This window comes from Eptatretus burgeri, chromosome 11, assembly GCF_056783735.1.
Source record: "Eptatretus burgeri isolate ZD-2024b chromosome 11, Ebu_testis_v1, whole genome shotgun sequence".
NCBI classification, from domain to species: Eukaryota; Metazoa; Chordata; class Myxini; order Myxiniformes; family Myxinidae; genus Eptatretus; species Eptatretus burgeri.
This window is the reverse complement of record NC_140971.1, coordinates 13,600,764-13,614,278: the sequence shown is the minus strand read 5'-3', so window position 1 is coordinate 13,614,278 and position 13,515 is coordinate 13,600,764. Positions and strand designations below refer to the sequence as shown.

The window sequence follows — 13,515 nt, the reverse complement described above, 5'->3', positions numbered from 1 at the left end:
AACATGAGTATTCGATCATTTTGATAAAATTAATCTGTCTACGTGCGGAAACGTCACATTTGGCTTTGGACACGTTCGGCCAAAAATAATTTACAGTTTGGACTTGTTTGGAATTCCTTTGTACGACAGAACCTTTTCCACCTTGGTTTAATTAACTAATACGTCCGATCGCAGAATGTTGGCAGGCAGCAAGCTTGAACGGGCAATTTATCAATTGTGATTGAAACTCTGCTTTTAATTTTGCATCACCGGTTGGAATACTTGTTACGATGGTGACAGTTGTAGGTGCGTGCGTGCGTGCGTGCGTGCGTGCGTGCGTGCGTAAGTCACTGTTCTTGGTTGCTATCTCCACCCGTGCGTGGGTTTCAGGCAGTGGAACGGAGACCGACAAGGTGTGTGTGTGTGTGTGTGTGTGTGTGTGTGTGTGTGTGTGTGTGTGTGTGTGTGTGTGTGTGTGTGTGTGTGTGCGTGTGCGCGCGCGTGTGCGTGTGCGTGCGTGCGTGTGTGCACACACGCTGCCCAGCAAGTCCACTTACCCACCTTTATTCCCTTATGATTGAATATTTAACCTGTGTGCAGTGGTTAACATTGTGGATTGATGTTATTCGATTGTTGGTGAAACTGTGCAGAATATTGCATTCTTTATTTATGTTCCAAACAAAGGAATTCTCTTTTGGATTTATGTTTTTTAAAAACTTTTACCCCATTCACCTTCTCTTTTTCTATCCATCCATTTTTTATCTGTACAATATATATATATATATATATATATGTATATATATGTGTGTGTGTGTTTAACGGGAAGACATGACATGAGTCACAGATGTAGCTTCTGGACATAGCTTCTCCATAGTGACAAGCTTTTGGCCAAATCAGCCCTCTTGTTGGTCATCCTCAACAAGTGTGTATGTATATATATATATATATATCTACATACACACTTACTTGGTTATAATTGTAAAAGTGTTTTAGCAGGATTGCTTCTTGGCTTTGACGTTGTATTGAAACAGGTGATTACGGTAAATGTACTTTGATCTCATTCCTCTTCCAATGATTGCATTCAAGTCCATTTCATTACAGTAACACAATTACATTATGTGTCTATGATTAAATATAAAGCTTTTGTTTATTTATTTGTTTTGTATAAATGCTGTTTGAATGACAGTGGAGCACACAGGGGATCTGCCCTTGAATTGCCAGCAGGTCTGACCAATTCAGTGCAAACACACGGGATGCATGAGGTTTACATCACAACAAACAGTTTCGTGTTTGTTGTTAAACACGAAAGACGTAGCTCGTCACGCGTTGGTCGTAACGTGCAATCTGGGTACATTTTTGCTATCTCTGGAACTGATTCGGTTTTGAAGGTGACATCTTATGTACATTATATTGTGATGCACGATTCACTGAACTGCGCTCAACATTCTCAAAACTTATCGCAGCTGTTGTGCAACTTCACGTACCTGGAAAGAAGCGAGAGAAGTGGTTTCCTCACCTCACAATAATGACGGAAATTGTGGCTGCTTTTTTTTTTTTTCAAGAAGTCTGCACATTCTCTGCTTAACTCGTATCAGCAAGCTTAACGATCACAGTTTGACTTTGATGGTTAAAATTGTAATGAAATGGTACGAATGTTGCGCAGTATACAAATATTGGTTCACGAGTCAGTAAGTGACCACTATATTCGTTATGTGTGTGTGTGTCTGTTGGGTCGTCGATCCAGTCGAAAAAAAAAAAATTAGATTTTTCTACCCTTATTATCAGTATTTCCGTTGATATGTTTGTCTGTCTGTCTGTTCGGTCCAGTGCTCCGTTAATACAATGGCGATTTCGATGAAACTTGGTTGGTAGGTTCATACCATGATCTAGTTGTGTGCAAATGAGATCCGTTGCTATGGACCCTTCGGTTGCCTAGCAATGGGCCTTTGAAATTTTCAAAAAAATAAAAATATCGAAATTCAAAAATCAAACTATGATCGTTTGTGGGCAACACATTCAGCCTCCTTGAAAAAAAAAATTCAGCCCGCTCCCATGAAAACTGTCGGAGAAGATAGACTTTGAATGAACCCTGGTCGAAAAAAATATAAAAAATGATGTTCGTTATATCTCAGAGACTATGAGTCAGACATACATGAAACTGGTATGGTAGGTTCATGGTATGTGCTCGTTATGTGTGAGAAAGAACCGTTGCTATGGACACTTTTGTTGGCTAGTAACGGTTGAAAACGACTAAATTCGACTTGATCGACTACCCATGTCTACCTACCGGCTTCTCTGTCTGTCTGTCTGTCCCGAGCATAGCTCTGTGGGTTTTGATACGATCCTGATAAAAATTTTGGTGGGAGGTTTATATTATGATCTCGTTGTGTTTTCCTGAGAATGGGCGTGGTGCGCCCATTATGGGCGGAACCACGCCCAAAAAACGTGTTTTTAGGGGGTAGCCGATTTCAATTTACATCTTCTCCGAGGGGTTTGTCGAATCTGGCAGTGGTTTCGGTATTTGGTTAGCCCAATGGCACCTGCATAGCCCCACGGAGCTCGATTTTTTTTTTTTTTTTTTTTTCATTTTCGTCCCAAGGTCAAGGTCACGAACTTAGAAAATTGCGAATTTTGACATAAAAATCATATGACCGCCCAATCTTTGAGAGCTAGGATGACAATATTTTTTATGCATAATCTTGAGGTCATTCCCCACCTAAAGTCTTGAAACCATTTTGCTCTATTTCGAACACCTTGCCCGTGGCGCCCCCTACAAGTTTGTTTTTACGCTGATTTCATCAAAGTATGAATAATAAATCCGAGGAGTGCGAAATGCCATATAGCCTATATGACGTTATATTGTTCCTGGAATGTTCCAGAGGAAGTTTTGCACCAAAGGTCATAATCCTTGACCTTTGACCTTTAAAGTTCACAAAGGTCAAATTCTCAAAGTTGTGGGAATCGAACCGGGTTTTCGACCTTCTTCGACGAACTAACTCCAATAAGCTATAGCACGTATCCTGTTTCCTTATTTTAATGTCCACAACATTGTTTTGTGACCTTTAAAGGTCAGGCAAAGGTCAAATTTTGAAAGTTGTTGAACGAAACCGGGTTTTCGACATTTTGCAGCTAATAACCCGTCACTCGTACCACATCATGTTGATCATTTTTATAACTTGCTCAAAATTATCACATCGTCTCATCCTTGACTTCTGAAACGATCTACATCGTCAAATACCGCTCGTGAACCATCGTCGTCTCCAGACTTGTCTACTCTATTATCTAAAAGCATCACAAAGTGTCGAAGTCGCTCTCTTACTTCAATTGCATGCTGTATGAAAGCTCACGGATGTATTTGAAGATTATTTTTGAGGAAAGGCTAAAAGCATTCAAGCAAATACTCGAGTACAGTTTCCATCCATAATAGGTGGAGGAAAGTGGGGAAAAAAGGAAGGTACATGGGACACAGGAGGAGGCCATTTGGTGCAGCAAGCTTGTGCTTTATCAACACTACATTAGTTCTCTATATCGGTTTATCGACTTCATTTTACTGGAGGGGAGGAACAGGGACATTACATCTGTGTTTAAATTGTATTTAAGCATCTCCCGAGAGAAAAGGGGGAGGATTAGAGCTGTTGTAAGGATTGTTTCCCCAATTAGTGCCCCTGTCACACGCATCTTGAACTGTTAACATCGGTTTTTGTTTTTTTTTACCTCTGCCACCGAAGGTGAAAGAGGTTATGTTTTCACCTCTCGATGTCTTTGTTTGTTTGTTTGCGTGCAGGATATCTCAAAAAGTTATGGACGGATTCTGATGAAACTTGGTGGACAGGTTGGGTGTGTGACGAGGACGAATTTATTCGATTTTGGTGAAGATCCGAATCCGAATCCGGATCTGTATACGGTAATTATTTAATTTCAAAAGTGATTCTTCACCATTGAGGGATAGGGCCAAAAACGGATATGTAGAATGATATTTAAAAAATGTATTGGGCCAGATATGTTCTCATGGATCAGGCAATACAGGGCAGAGGTATAATAAGCCTGGTGTTGGCTTGATGGTTAGGGTGGTGGGCTTGGGATGTTCGGGGATCCTCGGATCCTGAGTTAAAATCCCACTCAGATGTTGAATGAATACCAGGTGGGGTTGACTCTGCCTGTCATCCTTCTGAGGTTGGCAAAATGAGTACCAGCTTGCTGGTATCCTGTGTCAGAGTGGCGACCCATCCAGGATTGTGCCCAATCGCAAAGGAGACTGCTTAGCAGCACCAACGCTCTGTACAGAGTATGGTCCCAATGGATGGATAGGACGGAGGTATGCACTCTACCAAGTGCCCTTCTCGGCTCCATTTTTTTTTTTTCTGGCAATGTCTGAGGACTTTTGGAATGAAATCTTGAATCAATAATGTGAATAGAAAGTATATGGGGTTGACACTTATTGTTTTTGACCTTGACTTAGTTCTTAAGTTCATGACCCAATGAGACGTTTTAACAATTTTCGTCATAACCTAACGAAGGTTTGTCCAATCAGAATTAAATTATCCTCTCTAGATGGCCTAGAGCAAGTTGGAGTTACGCCTAATTTACACCATACCTCTTTAGATTAAAAGTCAAGGTAAAAGGGTGGTCCAAAAAATATATATGGCCATCGTTGGATTGCAGGCGCCGCGGGAGGCTTACCCTTGGCAATCGCTTTACGATCGCAGATATGTAGTTTATTTTGTTGGTTCTTAGAGTGGCGAAGACGGTTGTAGGTTGAGGAAAGAACAGACGCCGACAACACATTCACCTTTCACTGAGATCCTCTCACAGACTTCACATTTACTACACGAGTTTTCAAATCACTCACACCTAACTAAACTAACTACCAGTCCTGCCATTGTCCATGTACTCCTCAATCCCCAATGCTTCTAGGTACCTATCTAATTCCAGTTTAAATCTATCCGCTGTTTCTGCTGCCGCGCCTTTTCCAGGGAGATCGTCCCATGTCTTGATTACTCTTTGAGCCAAAGACTCCTGTCTTAATACCATCTTCGCTCTCCTCTTCTTTATTCTCAAGTTGTGGGCCCTGATCCTATCACTGTCTCTTCTGCACTTATTTTGTCGATACCCTTCATTAGCTCAAACATCTTTATCATAGGCTATCATTATTACTTCCTTTATAATGGGCTAGCAGGGTTACCCGGTGTTGCCAGGCTTCTCATCCTGTTGGCATTTTGAAGAAATCAAATTTTGTTTTTTTTCTTTTCTTGTGTTTTTTTTTGTGGGGGCCTCAAATACTTCCCCCACATGCACTAATGAAAGGGGTTGGGGATCATTTAATATTACCTTTCACGAAGCTACAAAGGCTTCGGCACTAATAGAGTCATTTTTTATTACCTTCGCAAACTTCGTTTGACGAAGATATTGTATTGACCCCTGTGTATTTATTTATTGGTAAATATGTGTGCGGACAACATTGCGCAAAAACTGCTGGACCGATTTGCATGAAATTTTCAGAGATGATGTGCAGTTACTCAAGGACGCCAGGCGAAGCTTTTGGGAGCGATCGGATAAAAGGTCAAGGTCAAGGTCACAAAAAGGTCAAAATCGTTTTTTTGCGATTAAAGTGTCAATTTTGTTCCGATTTACATCAAATTAAGTCCAAAATGTTCAGTATTCAAATCCCGATCCACTGATATAGCGTATGGCATAGTGTTTGCAACCCTAGTTAGTCTGTGGAAGTCAAAGGTCAAGGGGGTCACCAAAATGGAGTTTTTGATTGGGAAGCGTTGTGGACAACATAACACAAAAACCACTTCGGAGATTGTCATGAAATTTTGTGGATGTGTTTGGCATCACGAGAGGACAAATCGATTAGATTTTGGGAGTGATCGGATCAAAGGTTAAGGTCAAGGTCACAAAAAGGTCAAAATCGTTTTTTTGCGATTAAAGTGTCAATTTTGTTCCGATTTACATCAAATTAAGTCCAAAATGTTCAGTATTCAAATCCCGATCCACTGATATAGTGTATGGTATAGTGTTTGCAACCCTAGTTCGTCTGTAGAAGACAAAAGTCAAGGGGGTCACCAAAATGGAGTTTTTGATTGTAAGCGTTGTGGACAACATTACACAAAAACCACTTCAGAGATTGTCATGAAATTTTGTGGATGTGTTTGGCATCACGAGAGGACAAATCGATTAGATTTTGGGAGTGATCGGATCAAAGGTTAAGGTCAAGGTCACAAAAAGGTCAAAATCGTTTTTTCGCGATTAAATTGTCAATTTTGTTTTGATTTACAGCAAATTAACTCCAAAATGTTCAAAATTAAATTCCCCATCCTCTAATATGACACTGGTATAGTAATTTTGTCACCCAAGGCAGCGGTTGGGGGTCAAAGGTCAAGGGGGTCACACAAATTCACATTTATATCGGAAAGCGTTGTGGACAACTTAACGCAAAAAAACAAAACGCAGAGAGGCTTTAATTGTTTTGGATTTGTTTGGCATCATGAAAGGACAAATCCATTAGATTTTTGGGAGCGATCGGATCAAAGGTCAAGGTCACAAAAAGGTCAACATCGTTTTTTCATGATGAAAACGGTTAATATGTTTCTGATTTACATCAAATTAACTCCAAATTTTTCAGTGTTCAATTCCCCATCTTCTGAAATGACACAAGGTATAGTACTATTGTCACCCTAGGTAGCGGTTGTGGGTCAAAGGTCAGGGGGTCACGAAATGCATATTTGTATTGAGATGCGTTGTGGATAACTTAATACAAAGGTAACTCGTGGCTGCGGTGAAGGTATGCGCTCTCCGAGTGCCCGTTCTAGTTTATTTATTTAATCCAACTTTTCTTTTCAATATATATATATATATATATATATTTTGCCTAAACACTCCCCAGCACTCGCTGTTGAACCTCTGAAAGTTTGATAAAGATCAGTTTGGCCATCGCTGAGAAAAATGGTGACTCACACACACACACACACACACACACACACACACACACACACACACACACACACACACACACACACACACACACACACACACACACACACACACACACACACACACACACACACGCATCACGACATGTTTTGACATTTTTTTTTCTACGGTTTTTTTTTTTCTGACTTGTTATAAATAATATGTGTTGGTATTGATCCCTGAGATACCACATTACAAACAACCTCCATGCCTGACATCCTCCCACTCAGAGCTACTCTTTGTTTCCTGGTACGAGTCCACACTTCAATGCAGTTGGCCAGCCTCTCCGCAAGCTCTAACCTTGGCTGAAAGAATCACAACGTTGAACGAGGTATGCTTGCTTCCGCGAGAAGCGAGGAGAAACTGGTATTTCAGGCGTTGACTCTTTGTCGCTCTGACGTAGGGTTGACAAGCTGAAGGGACATTCATGCTGTACTGGGGTAGAGTACACAATCGGTGTGCATGCGTAATGGCTGATTGAGTCGATAATGCGTGAATCGGCTAACTCGCCGTGTCAGGTTGTGTCTTTGACTTGTGAACGGTTTGCTCCAAGAGGCGACAGCAACAACCGGGAAGGGTAAACCACTTGGCAGGTTCCTTCTTGTTCGATGTGGCGAATTTCCTTCATAGTTGAGGTCAACCGGGAGTTCAGGTTCCACGATACCAATATTCTGTATGTTTCTCCATTGTTGACAATTTTACTTGAAATTAACGTAAGTACTTCTTAATGTATACTAAGATATTCGTTCTACATGTGGTTTATGTTCAATGTTCCACGATGATTCTTAGTTCACTTAAATTTTAAAAAGAAATCAAAAGTATTGAATTTGGTGATACAGTGGTTTTACTGTATTTATTTATTTATTTATTTATTTGTTTTTTCACCCAACTATGACTATTGTTTTACACAGCAGGTTACACAATCTCCACCACAATATCGGAGAAAGCAGACTTGTGAGATCGAATGTGGGGGTTGATGGAAAATTTATATATTTTTGCATGAGTACTTAAACTTATTCTTGAGGGCAGACCACAGTACACAAAAATATAAGTGGAGAAATGAGTCATTACATGTTCAGTATGGTTTGCTGGGGTCGGCAGGATACCCAGAGGCCTCGAAGCTCTCTCGCCTGGGTTTGAATCTCGACCCAACTATAAACTGTCATCCTGATGTTTCGCAGGCAGGGTGATTCATCAATCTGTGTGCCATCCGTCAGATGGATGTTACACTGGGCCACCCATCTGCCGCCATTATTTGATAGATGCCAAAGATCCCACGGTGTCCTTCGTGAAGTGTGGGCGAGCTATTGCCGGCACCATGAACAAATTCCAAATTCCTGCCCTAATTACTGCTGGGAAGGCAATGGGCAAACCACCCATGATAACCCTTACCAAGAAACTGCTTCGGCAGCATTGAGACTGTTACAGAGTTTGCTGATTGACGGAGAGCCAAAACGGTTTGCTGATTGGAATTACAAAAACAAATAAAAGGCAATATTGGTGGCTCTACATTGGTCAAGATGTTGTATGGAGCCTGTCTTTTGGGTTGTGTCCAACGTTTGTTCCATATGCATGGGCAGACTTCTGTAATGTATTCGGTCAACACGCGTGCATGCTGACAATGAATGAGCTATATGTGGGAGCTGCTTGGTTGTTGAGTTATTGCTTGGTTGCTCTCATTGTCATTTGAGCATCTATACTAATACAAGCCTTGAACAAAACTTATTTCCTCTCTGATCTTTTGTATGCTGAGACGTGACAACTTCACAAAAATCTTCAGCACCCTGAACCCAAACACAGCTATACCTTTTATCTGTTCCATATGGTCAATCGAGCTTATGCCATTTATCAATTGAACAAAAGCATAAAGATGCTTTGAGGTTCGGAGACCGGATTGCGGCGAGATAATGGTGGGTGGTTACACCGACTATTGGTCTGGTCGCTCTGATGGTTACCATACCCAAGGAGTTGCTGTAGCTGTGTCCAATAAGCTGACCCCAATGATAATTGAGGTAACACCGGTCAACGAGCGTATTATGAGATTAAGGATTCGTCACTCCTTAGGTGTCATTTCCCTCGTCTCTGTTTATGCTCCGACTGAGGCGAGTGACCTCACCCTGAAGGACGCATTCTACGCCACACTCGAGTCTGTGGTTGATCAGTGCCCCAGACGAGATACACTTCTAGTCTTGGGGGATTTCAATGCATCGACTGGAACTGATAGGGATGGTTATGAGACATGTGTTGGTCCCAATGGGTCAGGAACTATGAACCAGAATAGCACTAAGTTCTTTGACTTTGCAAGAAGTCATGGACTTAAGATGGCGGTTCATGGTTTCGCTGGACTTAGTATTCCAACGCTGGCGGTGTGGCAAAGGAGATTGACCATGTCCTCGTTGATGGTCGCTGCAGAATGATCCAGAACTGCAGGGCCTACTGAGTGCTCAGTTCCTCAATACTGACCACAGGCTTGTTGTAGCAACTCTTAAGTTGCACCTTAAATTCAGGAGAATGGTATCATCCCAGCTAAGGCTGGATGTTGGCAAGCTCAAGGATGAGAGGGTAGCTGAGGAGTTTGCGAACAAGCTGAGTGGAGATTTGGGGGGTCTGGGTGCTTTGGGAGGTCCTGAAGAGTTGTGGAACGCCTTCAAGACCACCGTCCTTGATGTTGCTGGTGGATGTCTTAGAACTCACCATTGAGCAAAGAAGAATTTTGTCTCAAGTAAACTGGATACCATTGACCAGAGTCGCAGGGCCAGGCTGAATGGCAGAGTTGAGCTGTTCAGGGAGCTGAGGCGTAAAACTGTACGTGCACTAAGGGTGGACAAGGAGGCCTCTGTGTGAGGAATCTGTGAGGGGGTAGAGCATCACGTGTGGTCAAGTGATTCTCATCCTGTTTACAGGGGAATTCACACATTGCGTTCATCCAAGTCCATCCCTCGGTGTACCTTTGTGAGGCCTAAGTCACATTTGCTCTACGGCGAGGATACGGCGGCCGTACGCCCTCTGAATTGACAGAAACGTGCGGCAGCCGCAGAGTTTCTGCGGTGGCCTCAGGGTGGCCCTCCGCCGTTTGGCTATATTTTACAGGCCGTAGGGTCGCCGTGGAATTATAGTGCGGTGTTATAACTTTTTTCATTTCCACGTTTGCCGAAGCAATTCGACAAGCCGAAACAAAAGAACTGGTAAAAAAAGAAAGAACCCACTCGTTACCGTCCATCTGGCCGCACGTTCGCCTTAGGGCCCCCCTGCGGTCCCCCTGCAATCGCCTTGCGGGCACCTTGCGTCTGCCTTGAAGAATCTATGGCCGCCGCAGGAACGCCCTAAGGTCACCGTGCGACATCAAATCAAAGACCGTACGGCAACCCACGTTTTTGGTCTCCACAATTTATAAATACCCCGAGCGGCTCCCCGAAAAATAAAAACATATGTGACTGCTACATTGTGTGACCATGGAAATACTGCGGCCGCCCTATAATTGCTAGTGGCCGCAGATTTTGTAGACCCCATGGCCGCCGTGGCAAATGTGACTTAGGCCTTAAAGCAGAGGGTGGTAGGCTCTTGACAGAAAAGTCCGAAGTTAAGGCCCCCTGGACCGGTTACTTTGAGCGGTTGTACCAGGCTGATCCACCAGCTGTCAAGTTTGACATCAGGGGTGTTAGAATCCCTGTTTCTGACCTTCTAATCAACTGTGGTCCACCTTCGCTTGTGGAAACACAGGCTGCAGTGAACTGGTTGAAATGGGGTCAAGCTCCAGGGATCTGTGGCATCCATGCTGAACTTCTCAAGGCTGGTGGAAATGCTGCACTCGTGTCATTGCAAGCAGTTTTGTGCTCTGTCTGGAACACAGGCATCATCCCAACTGATTGCAAACCTCAAGGCTGAACACTCATACCAGTGTCCTTTCTCCAAGTCTTGCCTTGTCAATCCGACCTCTGCTGTGTGCTCCCCCTCCATCCCTCCCTCACCATGAATAGCATTACTGCAGTTTCAAAATATCCAAACTTTATCTTTGCCTTTGAATCTCGTGAAACCAACCAGTCCCATTCTGTCCCCCATCATATCTCAAAGTACTCACTGTATCATTGCTTGAGAATGTCTAGAAATTTGTCTGGCCGTGACCCTCCTTTGATGATGGGCCCAGTAGATGGCATCATTGTCCATGCTCTCCAATCCTGCTCCGCTGTTTTTGCTTTTCCTCTATCTGCCATATTCAGTCTGACCTTCTTTCCCTACCTCCCTTCTTCATGGAAATCAACAAACCTAACTCTCATCCAAAAGAAGCAGGGTGCAAAAACAAGCTCTACGGGCAACTGTCGGCCAGTGAGCTTTGCTTTCAATTACAAGCAAAGTCCTGGAATCCATCGTTGCGGCTGATGTCTTTCCTGTTCTCAAATAGCTTCATGTACGACCATCAGTTTGGATTCCATGTTGGCCACTCAACTCTTGAAATGCTGCTTCTACTCACTCGATAGTAGTTACAGTCCTAAATCTCAGCTGAGATGTCAGGGTTGTCTCTCTGGCCAAATGGTGGGCATTCAACAAAGTATGGCATCCTGCTTTGCTTACCAAGCTCTCCTCCTGTGCCAAGGACATCTTCATTCCTGAATTTTTTACTTTTTTTTGCAGACAACTCTACATTGTGTTGAGCCAGACCCCATCCACTCTACTAGGCAGACTGCAATTCTCTCTCTGTCTCTGTCTCTGTCTCTGTCTCTCTCTCAACATCCCCTTCAATCCTGGAAAATCTCTGTCTCTCTCTCAACATCCCCTTCAATCCCGGAAAATCTCTCTGCCTCTGTCTCTCTCTCAACATCCCCTTCAATCTCTCTCTCTCTCTCTCTCTCTCTCTCTCTCTCTCTCTCTCTCTCTCTCTCTCTCTCTCTCTCTGTGTCTCTCTCTCTCTCTCTCTCTCTGTGTCTCTGTGTCTCTGTGTCTCTGTGTCTCTGTGTCTCTGTGTCTCTGTGTCTCTGTGTCTCTGTGTCTGTCTCTCTCTCTCTCTCAACATCCCCTTCAATCTCGGAAAATCTCTCTGTCTCTCTCTCTCTCTCTCAACATCCCCTTCAATCCCATAAAATCTGTCTCTCTCTCAACATCCCCTTCAATCTCGGAAAATATCTGTCTCACCCTATCACTCCAGATGGATCGCCAAATGAACCCAACCATCTATTTGCTTAGTCATCCACTGGAAGAGGTTCAGTCTCTTAAACTTCTAGCCCCCCTCTCAGTCATCACATTTGCTGGGCCCATCACATAGCAAAGCTCGGTGGTGTAATGGTGAGAGCATCTGCTACATGTCTGAGAGGTTCAACAGTTCAAACTCCATCAGAATCATACCAAAGGTTTTTTTTTGAAATGGTACGTACTACTTCCTCACTTGAAGTTCAGCATCTCAGAGGATTAAAAACATGGACCTTCCCTATAGGTTGGCATCGATTATAAAGGAGGAAATTCCTCCAGAGGAAATGCCCTGCTGAGTGTGGTGATAAAAGCAGTGCCATTGTTGTTACGTCACTGGTACCCAGAGTATCCCGGGAAGTGGCGGTACTTCCCACAAACTCAGTTGCTGTGTTTTCCTCATCTAATGGTACTGTGTTGTGTCTCATCTGTACGTCCGTGTGTGTGAGAGATGTGTGAGTCACAACTCCATTACGAGCTTTAAAATCTTGTATTAAAAAACATCCTCACTCAAAAGTCTGACATTTTGGCCTTGAATTGAGAAGCAATCTATGAGTAGATCGTAGAGGATGAAGGCCTCTCATGATAAATCAGGTCGGGCATCCCTGCATTTTCTTGTATGGATTTTTTTTTTGCTTCCAAGTAACCATTACATTATCTGTCCTCCTCTGGGTTATTGATAACTGTTAGTCATCTATAGGTGAACATATATCTTGATGATTGTTTTTAAAAAAATTATTATTATTACAGCACGTGCGCTGGTATACAATTGCACCGAGTTTGAAATGTCCCCGGTGTCTACCATGTCTCCGGTGTCCCCCCCCCCCCCCACGCGCCTAAAGTGACAGCCAATGACGGCAATCCGGTAGATGGCAGTGTGTAACCTAGACGGAAATGGCGACAATTAACGGAAATACCCGAGTATTTCCATGGAAATTTGTGAAACTAATGTGTTATATATGTGAAAACCATTGAATTTATTGCTTGACGGAAAAAACCGAGAAACGCTCCCCTCTCATGTACGAGCGAATGAAAGACGTCATTTCCGCCCACCATGGCATTTCGCACTGAAAGCTAAGTTCTTCTTATGCCATCATTCTCTTTAATATTAGCCATAAACAAGTGTTTCGTCATGCATTAGTAGTTGAAATTTACTTACAATTATGGCAGATATTAGTGGCAAAGTGATAAGTGGTTCTTTCAACCAGCGACATCTAGAATTATTTTCATAACTTTGCACTGTACATTCAAAATATGCAAAAATTAAATATGCTTAAATTCAAAATGTGTTCGTCTATATTTTATATAATAACAATATAACTAATATTATGTAGTTGGTGTAACCACTATGTTTCAATGTTTTGCTCAACAAATATTTTAGCT

The 13,515-nt window shown here is 42.8% G+C and overlaps 1 protein-coding gene across 9 annotated transcripts in view; it reads left to right on the top strand.

Moving 5' to 3' along the window:
- Positions 1–13,515, top strand: part of LOC147016535 (adenylate cyclase type 2-like) — a 148,267-nt gene that overhangs the window by 2,186 nt on the left and 132,566 nt on the right. For 5 of the 9 annotated variants that reach the window (XM_085845270.1, XM_085845269.1, XM_085845266.1 and 2 more), the window contains exon 3: positions 7,185–7,285. The exons of 2 other annotated variants lie outside the window; for them this stretch is intronic. The gene's annotated coding sequence lies outside the window, so the exon portion shown is untranslated. Of the gene's footprint in view, positions 1–3,763; positions 3,884–7,184; positions 7,286–7,346; positions 7,668–13,515 lie in introns of those variants that run through there. 2 more of the 9 variants (XM_085845265.1, XM_085845271.1) reach the window with 2 other exon arrangements.